Source organism: Coturnix japonica, unplaced genomic scaffold, assembly GCF_054131305.1.
Source record: "Coturnix japonica strain WE unplaced genomic scaffold, WE-NBRP24 Scf040, whole genome shotgun sequence".
Lineage (NCBI taxonomy): Eukaryota > Metazoa > Chordata > Aves > Galliformes > Phasianidae > Coturnix > Coturnix japonica.
The window spans coordinates 4120691-4135714 of NW_028188943.1; the positions used below are offsets into that span (position 1 = coordinate 4120691).

The 15024-nt window shown below is 42.9% G+C and overlaps 1 protein-coding gene and 2 long non-coding RNA genes across 5 annotated transcripts in view; all 3 read right to left on the bottom strand.

Annotated features, from left to right (window-relative positions):
- The window catches only part of LOC146753055 (cytosolic carboxypeptidase 4-like), a 114806-nt gene that overhangs the window by 13824 nt on the left and 85958 nt on the right, over window positions 1-15024 (bottom strand). The gene's annotated exons all lie outside the window — the stretch shown is intronic.
- LOC146753057 (uncharacterized) lies at window positions 134-6037 on the bottom strand. Of its 2 annotated transcripts, XR_014940282.1 has the most exons (4): window positions 6017-6037; window positions 5444-5568; window positions 924-1082; window positions 134-224 (listed from the first exon to the last, which is right to left on the bottom strand). It is a non-coding gene; the product is annotated as an uncharacterized LOC146753057 (long non-coding RNA). The 2 variants fall into 2 exon arrangements; XR_014940281.1 differs by lacking the exon at window positions 6017-6037 and having other exon boundaries at window positions 5444-5922.
- LOC146753058 (uncharacterized) lies at window positions 6042-6950 on the bottom strand. 2 transcript variants are annotated; one of them, XR_014940284.1, is made up of 3 exons: window positions 6864-6950; window positions 6483-6588; window positions 6042-6123 (listed from the first exon to the last, which is right to left on the bottom strand). It is a non-coding gene; the product is annotated as an uncharacterized LOC146753058 (long non-coding RNA). The 2 variants fall into 2 exon arrangements; XR_014940283.1 differs by having other exon boundaries at window positions 6483-6643; window positions 6864-6933.

Sequence of the window (15024 nt, forward strand, 5' to 3'; positions counted from 1 at the left end):
TTGGAAGTAGGCGCCTGAAAGGATATGCCTTCTACTTGCTTCTCTGTCTGGCTCTTCGAAAAGAAGGCCTTTGGAGCAGGAAATGCAAAGGGCAGCTCATTTCTTAACGCTGACTCTGCATCAACATTCGCTGTGTTTGCACGCTTTTTAGATGCCACTTTTCTTGTCACTGGAGTTGACAGTGTGAATTCCATATCACCCAGTTGAGTATCATGCCTCGAATGCTGCCAGAGACGGAACAAAAGGTTTTCTGATCACAGCCGGAGAAGTTACTGTCAAAGAAATTCTAACAGCTGAGAAGGTCAGACACAATGCTTATAAAAACATCATACACTACTTGTCTATTGAACAAAAGAGTTAAAACCTCTGATTCTTTCCTAGAATAAGTGCGTTTCTTATAGACTCTCAAATGCCATTTTTTATTTGTTCATGTCAATTCCCCATTTACGAATAACCCTCACCAGCTTATCTAAACATAACTATGAATTATCACTTGGTTTGGCTGCAAAATTTCAATCACTTCACTGTGGATTTTCTTGTCCAACACAGTAAGACTGAACTTCTTTCGGTACCTTTAAAGGTCTGTGTACCTTTAGCCTAACTCCAGAATCTTATGAACTGTGCCTCATCGCTTCCCATTGTGTTTTAAAATCCTCACTGACTCCTTTACTTGTTCCCTTGCTTGCTGTTTCTGTGCAAACCAAACACTGGAGTTAGGGATCACGTCAAACCAACCATGGCCTACAGGTAGAAGGCAACAAAATTTATGCTTAACATACTTCTTTGCTCAATCTGTATCTCCCTTTGGTCAAGGTCCACTAGATACTTAAATATGGAGTAAGCACTAGATACAATGAGAAGCAGATTTCTGGATTAAGTGCTGTATTTTTTCTGTAAGAAACTAGCACTACATCTTCACACACCTGCTTTGTTCTCTGAGTATTTAGATCGAGCGGAGATTCTTCAAACACTGAAGCTACATCAGAAAATTCCATGGATCCAAACACATCTGGCACATGGCTGCAGTCTGGCACATCTTCATATGTCAGAGCCTTTTCAGACTGAAATGTTCCATTGAGATTCTTTTGCAGAATTAAAAGGAAGATTTCATCAGAAGATTTCATCACTAAAATCTAAATAAGATTGCTTTGCAAGTTCCAAACTATGGCTAACAGCTAATGGAAGCCAATAGGCCAGCAGCACCAACTTTTATATTATGTTCTTAATACTGTAATTGTGGGTTTGACATTCATATCAAGAGCAGAAGGGAAATTACTCTTAGAGCTCAAGTCATCTTTCACAGCCTGTGTCAACAAGAGCAGCACCTCATAGCCTTTGGTTTCAAGACCCAGACCACAAGGCAGCTAATGATTTTACACAGAAATCCAGAGTTCAAGTCATTGTTTACTTTAGGGCTGCAATTCTACTGAAAGCCTTCAAGTTCATCACACTGAATTATCACTGGCACCACACATAACTCCACGTTACATATGTGATCACACGCAACCTGGCAACTTCAGACAATTCCAAAGCACTCCACGTGTACTTGCCTACTAAAGTACAGAGAAAGGAATTAACATCAGAAATAGCTGCAGTCAAAACCATCTAAGAATCCAAGTCTCCAGGAAACAAGGAAAGCAAATCCTCTCCAGGACTGTGTTCTAAAAGGAAACAGATCAGAAAGGTGAGTTCTTCCCCCCTTTGACCACCCACTCATGTAACATCCATGTCATTTCTAAGTATGCTGCCCAGACCAAGACTGAGGATGCTTCAGAAGACCTTCCCTGCTAAGCCAAACAGAACAAGTAAGGTACCAAAATATGTAGAGCCAAACGAGGAAAGGTGCTCTAGGAAGGTAAGCATCACAAGAGACCAACAGGAATACTTACACAATCCAAACAATGCACAGTTTCTGTTCCACAAGCTGCCAAGAGGAATGTGTGCAGTACTCACAGCGCACCATGTACATTGCTTACTGCAGTCATACTGCTTCGTAGGACCAGCCCAATTTACTAAAACATTTTAATGAGCAGTCTGAACTGTCTGGATCAGCACGGTTCACTTGGAAGGGACCTTCATAGATAAACCTGAAGAGGTGTGGCGACTGCACTATCTAAACCTTAAAGCATATAGGACCTTAAAGCATAAGCTTAAAGCACAGAAGCATGACCAGCAGGTCGAGGGAGGTGGTGCTGCCCCTCCACACTCCTCTCATTGAAACCCCATCTGGAGCACTGCACGCAGTTCTGGAGCCCTCAACACAAGAAGGACTTGGAGATGTTCAGACAGGTCCAGAGGAGGGCCATGAAGGTGATCAGAGAGGGCTGAAAGCACCTCTGCTATGTGCACAGGCTGAGAGAGATGGGGCTCTTCAGCCTGGAGAAGACTCCAAGGAGACCTTAGAGTGGCCTTCCAGTATCTGAAGAGGGCCTACAGGGAAGGCTGGGGAGGGACTTTTCATAAGGGCAGGTAGCAACAGAATGAGGGGAAATGGCTTTACATGGGAAGAAGGTAGATTAGGATTGGATATTAGGAAGAAATGCTATACTGTGGGTGTGGTGAGACACTGGAGCAGGTTGCCCAGCAAGGCTCCAATATGATTGCTTTGCAAGTTCCAAACTATGGCTAACAGCTAATGGAAGTCACAGAATCACAGAATCACAGAATTGTAGGGGTTGGAAGGGACCTCTAGAGATCATCGAGTCCAACCCCTCTGCCAAAGCAGGCTCCCTACACCATGTCACACAGGTAGGTGTCCAGGCGGGTCTTAAATATCTCCAGAGAAGGAGACTCCACCACCTCCCTGGGCAGCCTGTTCCAGTGCTCCGTCACCCTCACTGTAAAGAAGCTCTTGTGCACATTCGTGTGGAACTTCCTATGCTGTACTTTCATCCCATTACCCCTAGTCCTATCCCCACGCACTACTGAAAAGAGACCAGACTCACCACTATGGCTCCCACACCTCAGGTATTTATAAACCTGGATCAAGTCCCCTCTCAGCCTTCTTTTCTCAAGGCTAAACAGACACAGTTCCCTAAGTCTCTCCTCATTGGGGAGATGCTCCAGGCCCTTCACCATCTTAGTGGCCCTCCACTGGACTCTTTCTAAGAGATCCCTGTCTTTTTTGTACTGGGGAGCCCAGAACTGGACACAATATTCCAGATGAGGCCTCACCACGGCAGAGTAGAGGGGGAGGATCACCTCCTTCGACCTGCTGGACACGCTCTTTTTAATGCACCCCAGGATGCCATTGGCTTTTTTGGCTACAAGGGCACACTGCTGGCTCAAGGTCAATCTGTCGTCCACCAGGACGCCCAGGTCCCTCTCAGCAGAGCTCCTCTCCAGCAGCTCTTCCCCCAGCCTGTACTGGTGCATGCAATTATTTCTACCCAGGTGCAAGACTCTACACTTGCTTTTGTTAAACCTCATCCGGTTTCTTACTGCCCAGTCCTCAGTCCAGCAGAAAAAACTTTTTTATTATGTTCTTAATATTCTAATTGTGGATTTGACGTTCATATCAAGAGCAGAAGGGAAATTACTCTTAGAGCTCAAGTCATCTTTCACAGCCTGTGTCAACAAGAGCAGCACCTCACAGCCTTTGGTTTGAAGAGCCGGACCACAAGCTAGGTAATGATTTTACACAGAATTCCAGAGTTCATGTCATTGTTTATGTTAGGGCTGCAATTCTACTGAAAGCCTTCCAGTTCATCATACTTCATTATCAATGGCACCACAGATACCTCACAAAGAAGCATTATGACATCACAAAGGGGCATTATGATGTCAGAAAGGGCATTATGACATCACAAAGGAGCATTATGACATCACAAAGGAGCATTATGACGTCACAAAGGAGCATTATGACATCGCAAAGAAGCATTATGACATCACAAAGGGGCATTATGACGTCAGAAAGGAGCACTATGACATCACAGAGGAGCATTATGACGTCACAAAGGAGCATTGTGACATCACAAAGGGCATTACGACGTCACAAAGGGCATTACGACGTCACAAAGGGCATTACGACGTCACAAAGGGCATTACATCGTCACAAAGGGCATTATGACGTCACAAAGAAGCATTATGACATCACAATTTGGAATTATGACATCAGAAAGGCTCATTATGACATTAGAAAGGGGCATTATGATGTCAGAAAGGGGTGTTATGATGTCATAAAGGGGTGTTATGACATCACAAAGGGGCATTATCACGTCACAAAGGGGCATTATCACGTCACAAAGGGGCATTATGATGTCTCAAATGGCATTATGATGTCACAAAGGGCATTATGACGTCACAAAGGGGCATTAAGACTAAGAGTAAAGGTTGGAACAGCTTGTAGAATAGACCAATCTTCTTCACTTCATCCTCCCATAAGAAAAGAGCAGCTGTAAAAAAGGACACAACTTGCAGGCCTCTACCTCCTTACCTTTCACTTCTAGAATTCTAAAACTAACTGAGAAGTATTAATACGCTGAGTATGGCCTAAGTAAGGCATATTTTCTATTCATTCTACTCCCAATCTCTTGGCCTCTTCATCTTGTACAACACTTTGCCACAGAACTGGGCAGTTCTGGGACACACAGCAGCAGAGGGGATTGTCTTAATCACCTTCCTCCCTATCTCTTTCTCTGCTCTTCAGAACATCCCATGCCTGCTTTCAGCTTCTGCTCACTGACACAGATCAGGTGATGAGGCGTGCAAAGATGAACAAAATCTATATAGAAGTTCCTTAGTCAAAAATAATCCACAGCCACATTTTCACCTCACTACCACTACATTAAAAAGGAGAATCCAATTAGTGGTGTGGGTCATTGATGTTGTTCCAGGGGGAACTGTGGCTGTTCCATGCCCACAGGGTAGAAGACAGACAGTCTTCCTCTAAGCCACATAAACAGCTGCTTAGTGCTCCCAAAGCGAATATCAGCTCTTCTGTTGAAACAAAGTGTCAAATCTAGGCAAGAAAGAACCTAGGAACTGAAGGAACCAAGAGGGTCCTTGAACACCAGTCCCATGGTTGCAAGTCACTATGCAAACATATTGAACCCAAAAGAACATCTGTCCTGCAGGCAACCAAAACCTGAGTTCCTTTTACTTAAGACCCACTGTGAAACATCAAAACACATAAACATGCGATAGTCAAACCACTGGCTGCCTTTTCATGACCCAGAACAGTACTCCTGGCTTCCTGATGGAAGGTTGGGAACATGCAGCCAAAGGGACAGGATCAAAGGCCTCCCTGAAATCTAGAAAGATTACATCCTTTTCCTTCATACACTGAGTCGGTGGCCTTATCATAGAACAAGATTTGATGACCAAGACTGGTTGCACACATGCTCCCTCACCGATGTTTAGGCCACCAGACTGTTTACCCGGGCAGAGCTTCAGCACACAGAGGCATTTTGACCAGAACCTTGTGCTGAACTCTAAAACTTACCCCCAGGCTTCCTGACTGTGTGGTACTGGCACGTCCTGTTTGGGATGGAATTCTCAAGGGAATGTGCTTGCCACGAGCCTTCTTAGACTGAAGCAAGAGATAGGTTGCCACAACTGGTCGTAATTCTGCTAGAAAACAAGAGGATGTAGATCTCTTCAGAAACATTGTCAGTACAAAGAAAATTTCTGCATGTCTGCCATATTTTCCCCTTGATGTGCAACCTTCACGTCTGATCACATTAGGGTAGTTTCAGGCCTCAGCTGATTCACACAATATGTCTGAGATAAAGAAGCAGACTATTCTCGTTTTTGCTTGAAAGTTAGTGTATTGTACAATTGCTGGAAGTGAAATCTAAAGCTGGTGCCAGAATCTCTCTACTGAAGTGAATGGCAAAGCTCCTACTAATTCAGTTTGCACAGCATTTCAGCTGGACTCCCATTTCTGGGGGCAAGTTTCAGCCCAGCTCCAAGGAGCATCGACATTCAGCTGGACTTCCAGCAGCTTTTTGACTACTATGAGAACCGTGGGTACAATGCTTGACAGACTCAGTGTAGTATAATAAGCTTGAATTACTTATCAGGCATTAGAAGTCCTCTGAATTAAGACTGTGATAATATCACAGACTTGAACTGAAGAACTTTTTCCCCTTGTAGGTCGATCGTTCTCTTTATTCCCTGTACCTAAAAAAGAAGTAACAGTGACTCCACAATTGATCTTGCCTAGATAAAACTTACATTTTACATCTAGTCTTACTAAGGTTATATGGAAATCTTAACAATCCTTCAAATTCTACCACTTTCTATTTAACAGAAAGACAACTCAATTTCAAGAGACAACTTTCAGATTCAGGTTAAAGCCAGAGTACCCATCATGTTTTAAATCTCTTCTACAGCTTGGAATGTCATTATTGACATTTATACAGAATCTCTAGAAGCACTCAGTTCAGCTTTTCTCATTTATTTTCTAAAGTTACTGGAATTAATTTATTTCCTGAAGTATTTGTGAACTGTAATTCCCCAAATTTGCTTGGTTGTCTTACCTGATGTGTTGATATTTTCCACCTATCAGTGAATCATTTCAAAGCAGGGAGTTAAGCCAGCATGTGACATCTGCTGTTCATCCATCAGTTTCTGTTTTGAGTCTGCCTGGACTTCCAGAGATTCATAAGGATTTCAGCATGGTAAAAAAATAACAAAAAGGCTGAGAAAACACAATTAAAGGAGAAAAAAGGAATAAATGTGAACTTCAGAAATGCAGTTATTAGGTAGACTATGAAGTTCTGCAGTGGTAACTTACCTCTGAAAGGTGTGAAATATTTCATGTTTGAGAATAAGTGAGTGTTAGAGTCTGTTAATACAGTAAGGTTATTTACTGTAGGAGTGGGCTGAAATACAGAGAATTACTGACATACGTTTATTACCTCTGATGTTAATGCTGATCTACTCTCTCTTCTCTTGTTGTGAAACACAGAAAGCTGTTACACAGTCTTCATCAAGTTGTCCCAGCTGCAAGAATAAGACCTATACTGAGGAAACACCTTTCAAGTCATCTCACAGCCCAATCTCACCGTGGTAGTGTTCTGCTGTGCAGCAGTCAATAATTAGCCATGATTTCAGATTCTTCAGATGTGTTATGGCTACATATTACAAGGAGTAAACAGAAAGAGTCGTCCAACTTCAGCAACTAGTCCCTCTGTGGCAACAGGTCCTGAGTTCTGAATTCAAGTACAAAAGCCTGTCAGCAGATGAGACCTTTTACTAGAGCAGAAGTGACGCTTCTATCTCTTCTTGATTCCTAGTTCCATGGCGCGCACAGCATGCTGTGCTGCATGCACAGCACAGCTGTTCTTCAGAGCAACAGTGGCACCCAGTGACCAACAGCAGCCATTGTCTGCAAATACACAGCAACATCCCAGGATCTGCAGCAACAATCTCCCCACACACTCCACTTCACACAGACACTATGACCCTGATTAGACTCAAGCAGCAGACTTAAAACAAGTCAGAGTTTTAGATTACAGAATATTTCAGGATCTATAATGTGTGAAATTCAGTTACACAACAGTGCCTAGGTGACGGCATTTCAAGCAACTTTCAGATCACAGCCATGTAAAATAGAAACAAATTCAGTGCAGAAATAGCAATCCTGTACCTTAATACCCATGAGATTATCCATTTTTTACTGCATTCTGAATAAGTTCTAAAACTTGCTCATCCCAGTTCACTTCAACAATTTCCACCAATTCAAGCAATGCAGTTCTGAGATCCTGTGTATGTTAGGCAGATAGAATTGAACAGTGCAGGAATAATCTCTGACAGCTTTAAGAGCTCCGTTCTGCTTACAAACTCTCAGTCCAAAACTATTCACAGTTTTAAGGAAATGAACACCTGAAGCAGTTGGATCATCTGCCATTTGCTGCATTCTGCTTCTTGGCATCATGATTAGCACAAAGGGTTTTCTGCTGTCCTGCAGAGATGGACAAAGTCCTGCTTACAAATGGACCAAGTTTCAGTGTACAGCAGAGTTTGTACCAGACTAATAAGCCACTTCATTCAATTCATGTGCTCAGGTTGTTATGCACTCCGAAAGGAAACAGAACTAACTGTTGGATTCTGAAGGTAATCTGTGGGGTCCTACATTACCTCCTGATTCTGGAAGAGGAAATTCTAATAGCAAATGCAGAACTTTGATCTTTGTAGACATGAGAAGAGCTGGCATTTAGGAACATTCATTTCAGGGAAATCAAATGATGTGTCTAAATTTTTACTACAGATAGTATAGGGAGCAGACAGTTGAAGAACCAGATACAAAAAAATCCAGCCCATTGGCAAGAAAATACTTCTCCTTAAATTCTGTATGCTATCATGGTACAGAATTAGGCTACAGTGCCACATAGGCCAACCAAGTGTAGAACCAAATCCACAAAATACTGGTAGACAAAGCAGCAAAAACAGGGACAATATTCAGCAGACAGGCCTTTCTACCCACAGCTCAGCATGTTCTGCCATCCGAAAAGCAAGGCCTCTTGTCAAGCTCAGCTATTTCCCTTCTCAGTGTATTCTAGCACCACTGATACCCACTGGTATCCTCCTGTAGAGTGCCATCATATTGTCATCATCCAAAGGAAAAACCCACACAGCAGAGCATACAGCACTACACCCATGCTCCAAATATCCACCTGAAAAACAAAAAGACAAGCTTACAAACCTGAAGCACCTCAAATGGCTTCCTGACAGACTGTATTGTCTGCCCTTGCCAAAGCCCACATATAGCCCATGAAAAGCTGGCTCTTTCCCTCAGGAAATAAAACCTTATCGTCCCAGAGAAAACATATAACCCTCATTCAATTGCCCTTCCACTCAGCTTAGAGCACTATTAAAACCAGCATCTTCACCTTAGCTCATCACACTGCTGCAGTTCCTTTTACAAGGATTTCACTGGCAAAAATGAAATCAAAGCAGTCACAAGGGATTTAGCACAGTTACATGTTACTGGCTACGAGAGCTGTCAGCACAGTCACCTGTCTGGCTTTGCTGCTGTTCTATTTATGTATAGGCACAACAAGGTTCAGACACCTCACAGTGCGATTCTCACTTTGACTGTAAAGAAAAAGGAGGCTTGAAAAGCAGTGTGTGGAAAACAAAGAAACAAGAATTAGAACAACAGTGGGGCCATGGCACTTGTAGGAATTGCTCCGCCTTTAACAGTGATTCAAGAAGGATGAGGGCATCCCAAACCAGACCAGTTTGGACAGATTAACAACTGCAAGTAGTGGGTTCCAAAATTCCAGACATGAAATCAAAGCTGGAAAAACTCTTCACATTTTCATCTCTCAATTTTTAGTACATTGTGCATTACAACGGAAACAATTCTTCACATACAACTTGGAAGCTAAAGACAAGTCTGACAAAACAGACTGCACAGAAATGATGGATAATTAACAGAGCAAATTGCTCTTTCAAACACTTAGTAATAGAAAGAGATCTCTGAAGTTGCTGTTCTGTAGAGCCCCAAAGCAGTCGCTTGAGGCAGTTCAGGATTAGCCTGAGACAAACCAGCCAGCTGTGTGAACTGAGACCAATTGCACTTCTTCTATTTTACTTTCATTCTATGTGACCTCACTAAGCAAATATTGTCTAAGACCATGAGTATCACATAAATGTGCAGATCTCAAGCTGCTCACTTATCTAGTACCCTTGGCATGATGCTTTATTTTCCTCAGCTATTCATCTAGATTGTGCCTGTTGATTGTGCAACAACAGCCTGTTGGTCTCGATTACCTGTAAGAGGCTTTAAATTTGGCCAGGAAAAATCATTTGAGGATAAGTAATTATCTGGGACTCAGTAAGGCAGTCTTCCCATGCTTTCATAACAGCCGAGATACACACACACACAAACTCATGGAACCCCACTGCTTTGCACAATCCTGTGCACACTCACATGTGTCATGCACTGATTTCCCAGCCAGTCCTCATGGGGTCTATTACTTAGGACAGGAGTGCAGGGGAGCAGCCAGAAGCTGTTTGCATTCCCTGCTGTCTGCTGGGCAGCTTTGCTGGAGATGCTTGGGTTGCTTTGTTTTTCCTTGGGAGGTGGGAAGGAGCTTTGGGTTGGAGGCACATCCCGTGCCAGAGCATCCCAATGGCACGTGTGGGGCACTGATCTGCAGCAGATGAAGGGGAGGAGGTCCCAGCACAGCCCTGCACCATGCTCTGCCACACTGGGCAGCTTGTTCCTGGCTCAGCAGCGCCATCAGACAAGGAGCAGGGAAGGAAATCAAGGATGGGGGGTACCATCAAACGCAGTTAGTGCATGCCTGTGCAAGACAAACAGACCCAGAGCTTGCGGGTTGTTCCTGCTTTTGTAGCATTTGTGTGCTGTAGCTGAGCAAAAGGTTCTGCTGCTTGAATCTTCTTCTGCAAGAGCCGCCTTCCGGTAAATGTCTGCGGGGATGGAGGATGTGACAGAAAGCATTTGTCTCCATGACAGCGTAGTTACACTTGGTCTAGAGAGTGAGAGAGGCAGGCAGCACTGCCTGATGTTGGTCAGGGCGAGCTCCTCCTGCCGCATCACGATGATGGCAGGGCTGGAGATGATCTGCAGGGACAGCTCACAGGTGAGAGCCAGGAATGGACACGGCGGGAGGACAGAGGTGTTAGGGAGCAGCCACGGCAACAAAGAGCATCAAAAGTCCCTGAAAAGCATCACAGAGCTACAGCCGGGAAGCTTGGGGTTTTCATGAGCAGCATCCAGGATGCTAGAGACTATTTGCTGCCATACACAACGGCAGCAGAGCTCTCGCTGCAGGCATCCCAAAGTCAGGCAAAATGGGAACACACCCAGAGCTCGGCCGCACAAACCCCACAGCCAGAGTGTTGTAAGCTGAGCTGCCTTGATGTTTCTTGCACTCATCCCAATCTCTGCGAATGAAAACTCGGAATTCAGTCAAGGCGTTGATTGAGCACGAGCGTGCCTTTATTCAATAGGAGAAAGGAGGGGGTGTGAGGTCTGGAGGAAAGATGGGACTCATCCTCTCTTGTAATCATGAGAGCTGCTCAGAGCCTGTGCTGTTGCCCGGAGCCTGGGACTCGTGTCCTGATTCTGTGCCCCCCTGCGAGATGCTCAGCTTCTCCTCGGTGATGCTGACCTGAGCCTGCATGGTGGTGCTGCTGTCGGGGCACTCGGGCTGTGCTTGGGCTGGGCTGCACTGCAGAGACATTGAGTCCAGGCTGGTGCCTGAGGTGTCTGGTGGGCTCAGGTCAGCAGCTTCAGTAGGGATGGGATGAATGAAGGCTTCAACCTGGAATTTATCTCCAATCTACTTTTAATACCTTCATTCGATCAAAATCTACTGTCAATACCTTCAAAGGAAAATGATGCTTTGGGAAACAGAACTTGCAGGCTGAGAGATAAAGCCAAGGTCTTTAGATAAAAATGAGAAAAGATTTTGCTTGTCATTTCGTAACTGTGATGAAATTCGTAATTTTTGTTTGAGCTACATTTTGATAGAATAATGTGGTCGTAATGTGCTTGACTACAAGCATGATTTCCACGTAAAGCTGACTCTTAGCAGGAACTCTGTTTCCTTTAGAAGCAGTGAACCCTGGTAGCGAACAGCTTTTCTTACTTCTAAAGACCCTGTCAACCCAGCACAGGACATGCAGTTTGCTAGCATTAAAGAACAAGTTTGTATTTTCCTTGTAAGCAATGTCGGAAGAGAAAGACAACACACATTTCAGAACCATTTTGGCCCCAGTAAAAGTGATGCCACGGAAGAGCTCCATCAAAACTTATGCAAAAACATAAGTTCAAGTGGGCAAGGCCTTATGAAAATCTTCCACACAACTCAATGGAGATTGGGGTGGGTGGGTTTATGAATAAGAATCCTTAAGAATTTTCTTCTAAGAGACTTAAGAACTGTCAATATATATATATAAAGAATATAAACACTAATTCTGTTACTACAAATAAATATATCCAAAGGGTTAGGAGACCAACCCGATCATATCACAAGCTCTTTGATGACTGTAAACGCAGTCATCAATACGCAGAAAAAGATTTAAATAGATTAATATGAATGAGTACAAATGTACAGAAAGAACAACTAGGAATAAAGGTGGAGAAATGAAGGCACAAAGTGAGACGAGTCTGGCAAAAATATCACACAGAAAAGGATGCAATTCTTTCAATTTATTAGTAGCAAAAAGCTGCATAATAAGTCCTAGTTTGCTCCTCATCAGAGAAGCAAATCCTATTGATAAGGTTGTGAGGAGAGATTTTGCATCAGTTTTCATAAAAAGGTCAACTGTGATGAATTAAGGTTGTTAAGAACTAACAAAGAAGTAAAAAAAAAAAAAAAAAGGCCTAGAATACAAAAGTAATAGGGTAGAGAAGATACATAGCTTAGATCTCTCCGAATAAGCTGAATCTGCTATATTCCTACTGCATTTCTAAGGGACTGACTCAATCAATCTCAAAGCTGTTAACGATTATGTTTTTAGAACTTAGGAAAGCCTGGTGATGAACCAGATAACTGATACAATGTACAGACTTCTTTTGAAGAGAGGAAAAAAAAAAGGGGGGGAGATGATGAAAAATGATAGACCTGTCAGCTTAACTCCAGGTCCTCAGAAGAAAGAAACAGTTTAGAACAACTTAGAAGAGATAGGTATCATTCAACACACCTTTGTCAGGAACAAATTACTATTAATGATTCTAATTTACCCCTGTGAGAAGGTGTCAGAGCAACACAGAGTGGACGAGATGCCAAGAGAGTTTCCAAAACTTTACTAAATTCTCAGGCCAGATAAGCAGCATGGTTTAGATGAGCTATAGAAGGATGAACATCTGTAGGTTGCTCCAAAAATAATGCCTCCTATTTATTTCCACGGACATCACAGTAGATACAAAGAGCACAATAACACTGCTTGATAGAGTAAATTCTCAGCTACTAAACACTATTTCTCAACTCAGATGCTAGCATTAGCTATGCATTTTCACCAGCAGTGAACAAGAGCCTGCAGGTCGCACTTAAAAAATCTGCATGGCCATCTGGAACACAGCTTGTCTTTCACATCACTGTCACCAGTGCTGAAATGTACCATTCACTGCCTCACTGTACTCACATCCACTGATTGGTCACTGTACATGTCCAGCAAACGTCAATGGATGCCATTTTTTCTGCACAGAGAAATTCAGTTCCATTCCTTTGCTTCATGTGCACTTCCATGACAGACGCTATTTTGCCTCTGCTGCCACTTATCACACAGCAACAAAACAGAAGGGGATCCTGGTGGGAAGGTTCAAACTCTACTGCCATACCACCAACATCTGCCTCTGACATCCTCAACCAACATAATAAAATAGGAGGCTTTACTTTCAGAGCAGCTCTTATAAAAATTGCTTAGAAAAAGTACTCTGAAAGTAGCTCTCAGTCTCGCTGTCAAAATGCATAGCTGTTCTAAATGATCTTCTGCAGGACCTGGTCACAGAATTGGTACAATCCAATATTTTTATTAAAGATTTAGATGAAATAGAAAGTATGTTAATTTGATTTGTGGATGAAACCAATGTAAGACAAGTTTGCATTGGAATTCAAAATCATTTTGACAAACTGGAAAAGCAGCCTGAAGTAAACAACTGCAATTCAATAGGGTCAACTACAAGCTACTACAGTCAGGCAGGAATAATCAATGCTACAGACACATGAACGAGGAGCAATGACAAGGTAGCATTTCTACTGGAAAACGACAACATTCTGCACTGCTGAAGACTGCAAGCTGCATGTGAGCCAGCCACTCATGTACCAAAGTGCAGATACAATTCTGGCTGGGTATTAAAAAAAACCTGTACGCTGGCAGGACACACAAATTAATCTGTTCTCTCTGCACTGTTAATCTCTCTGTTAGAATTCTGTTTCCAGACTCAGGAAGCAATTCACAGGGAGACTTGGCACAACTGAAAAAGGTCCAGAGGACATCACTGAAAAGCAAATAAGCTTCTTCCTATGGCTAGTCTAGGTAAGACAAAGAATATATATGGCAAGGACTTCCTATGGCAAGATAGGACTTAAGACAGACAGACAGTTCTAAACATGAGAGTTGTATGAGCTGGAACAGATTACTTACAGAGTCTGGTAATCCCAATATTAGAGATCTCTACAGAAAACTTAGACTAACCTATCAGAAATGATGCAGCTAAGTTGAAGAAAAAAGATGGCTGGTGGAGGTCACCGCCAGCCATTAGCTTCATTAATTTTATGCAACCACAACTAATATGTAGGAACAATAATTCCAACATTAACTGGCAGAGAAAAGGCAAAGGAGTAACAGGACATTTAGAGGACACTTCTGCTAGAACAGCACAGGACAACTTTGATTGGGAATGAGATGTGTTGGTAAGATACCCAAGACTGGAAAATCAATCGCTATTGGACACAGCAGTATTTAAAACCAAATCACTGTAAGGTCAGAAAACAAAAAGATGAGAAAGTATAATCCTGTATCAATATGCACCAATGGAATCAGGCAGTATAAAATGAAAGCTTGAATAAAACTTGCCTATGGTACTGTTAAACCTAGGAGGATTACAGGTCACTCCTTGCAACCTCACTCCTCCTCACAGAAACTCCAGAGAAGATCAAAATGAACAGAATTAGAATGAGCTTTCATTGATGAGCCGTTAGGAACAAATAGATTACTGAAAGCTGTGTACATTTTATCAGCAGCAACCAGGTTTGGCAGGGCTGTTATCGCTGGGTCTTAGTTTATAGAGGTATAGATGAAGGGGAGAGGCCATCTGGGCAGAGCTGCCAAGTGAATCATAACAGATCAGGAGCACAGGGCTTCCCTTCAGAAGGCTGAGCTGGGAACATTGTATTGGGAATTCTTTCTCTTACCAATTTCATCTGATCTCTTCTCTCTAAATCCCTTTTCTATTCCAGGCTTTGTTTCTCTGGGGCCACTTATAACACTCCTTTGTTGTGACTGAAGGAAGGAAACAAAAGAAGCAGGAAAGCATTTTGCTGTATTAAAAGCACAAAGATGGAATGTTTTGTTGACTGAATGTGCACTCTGCATTCT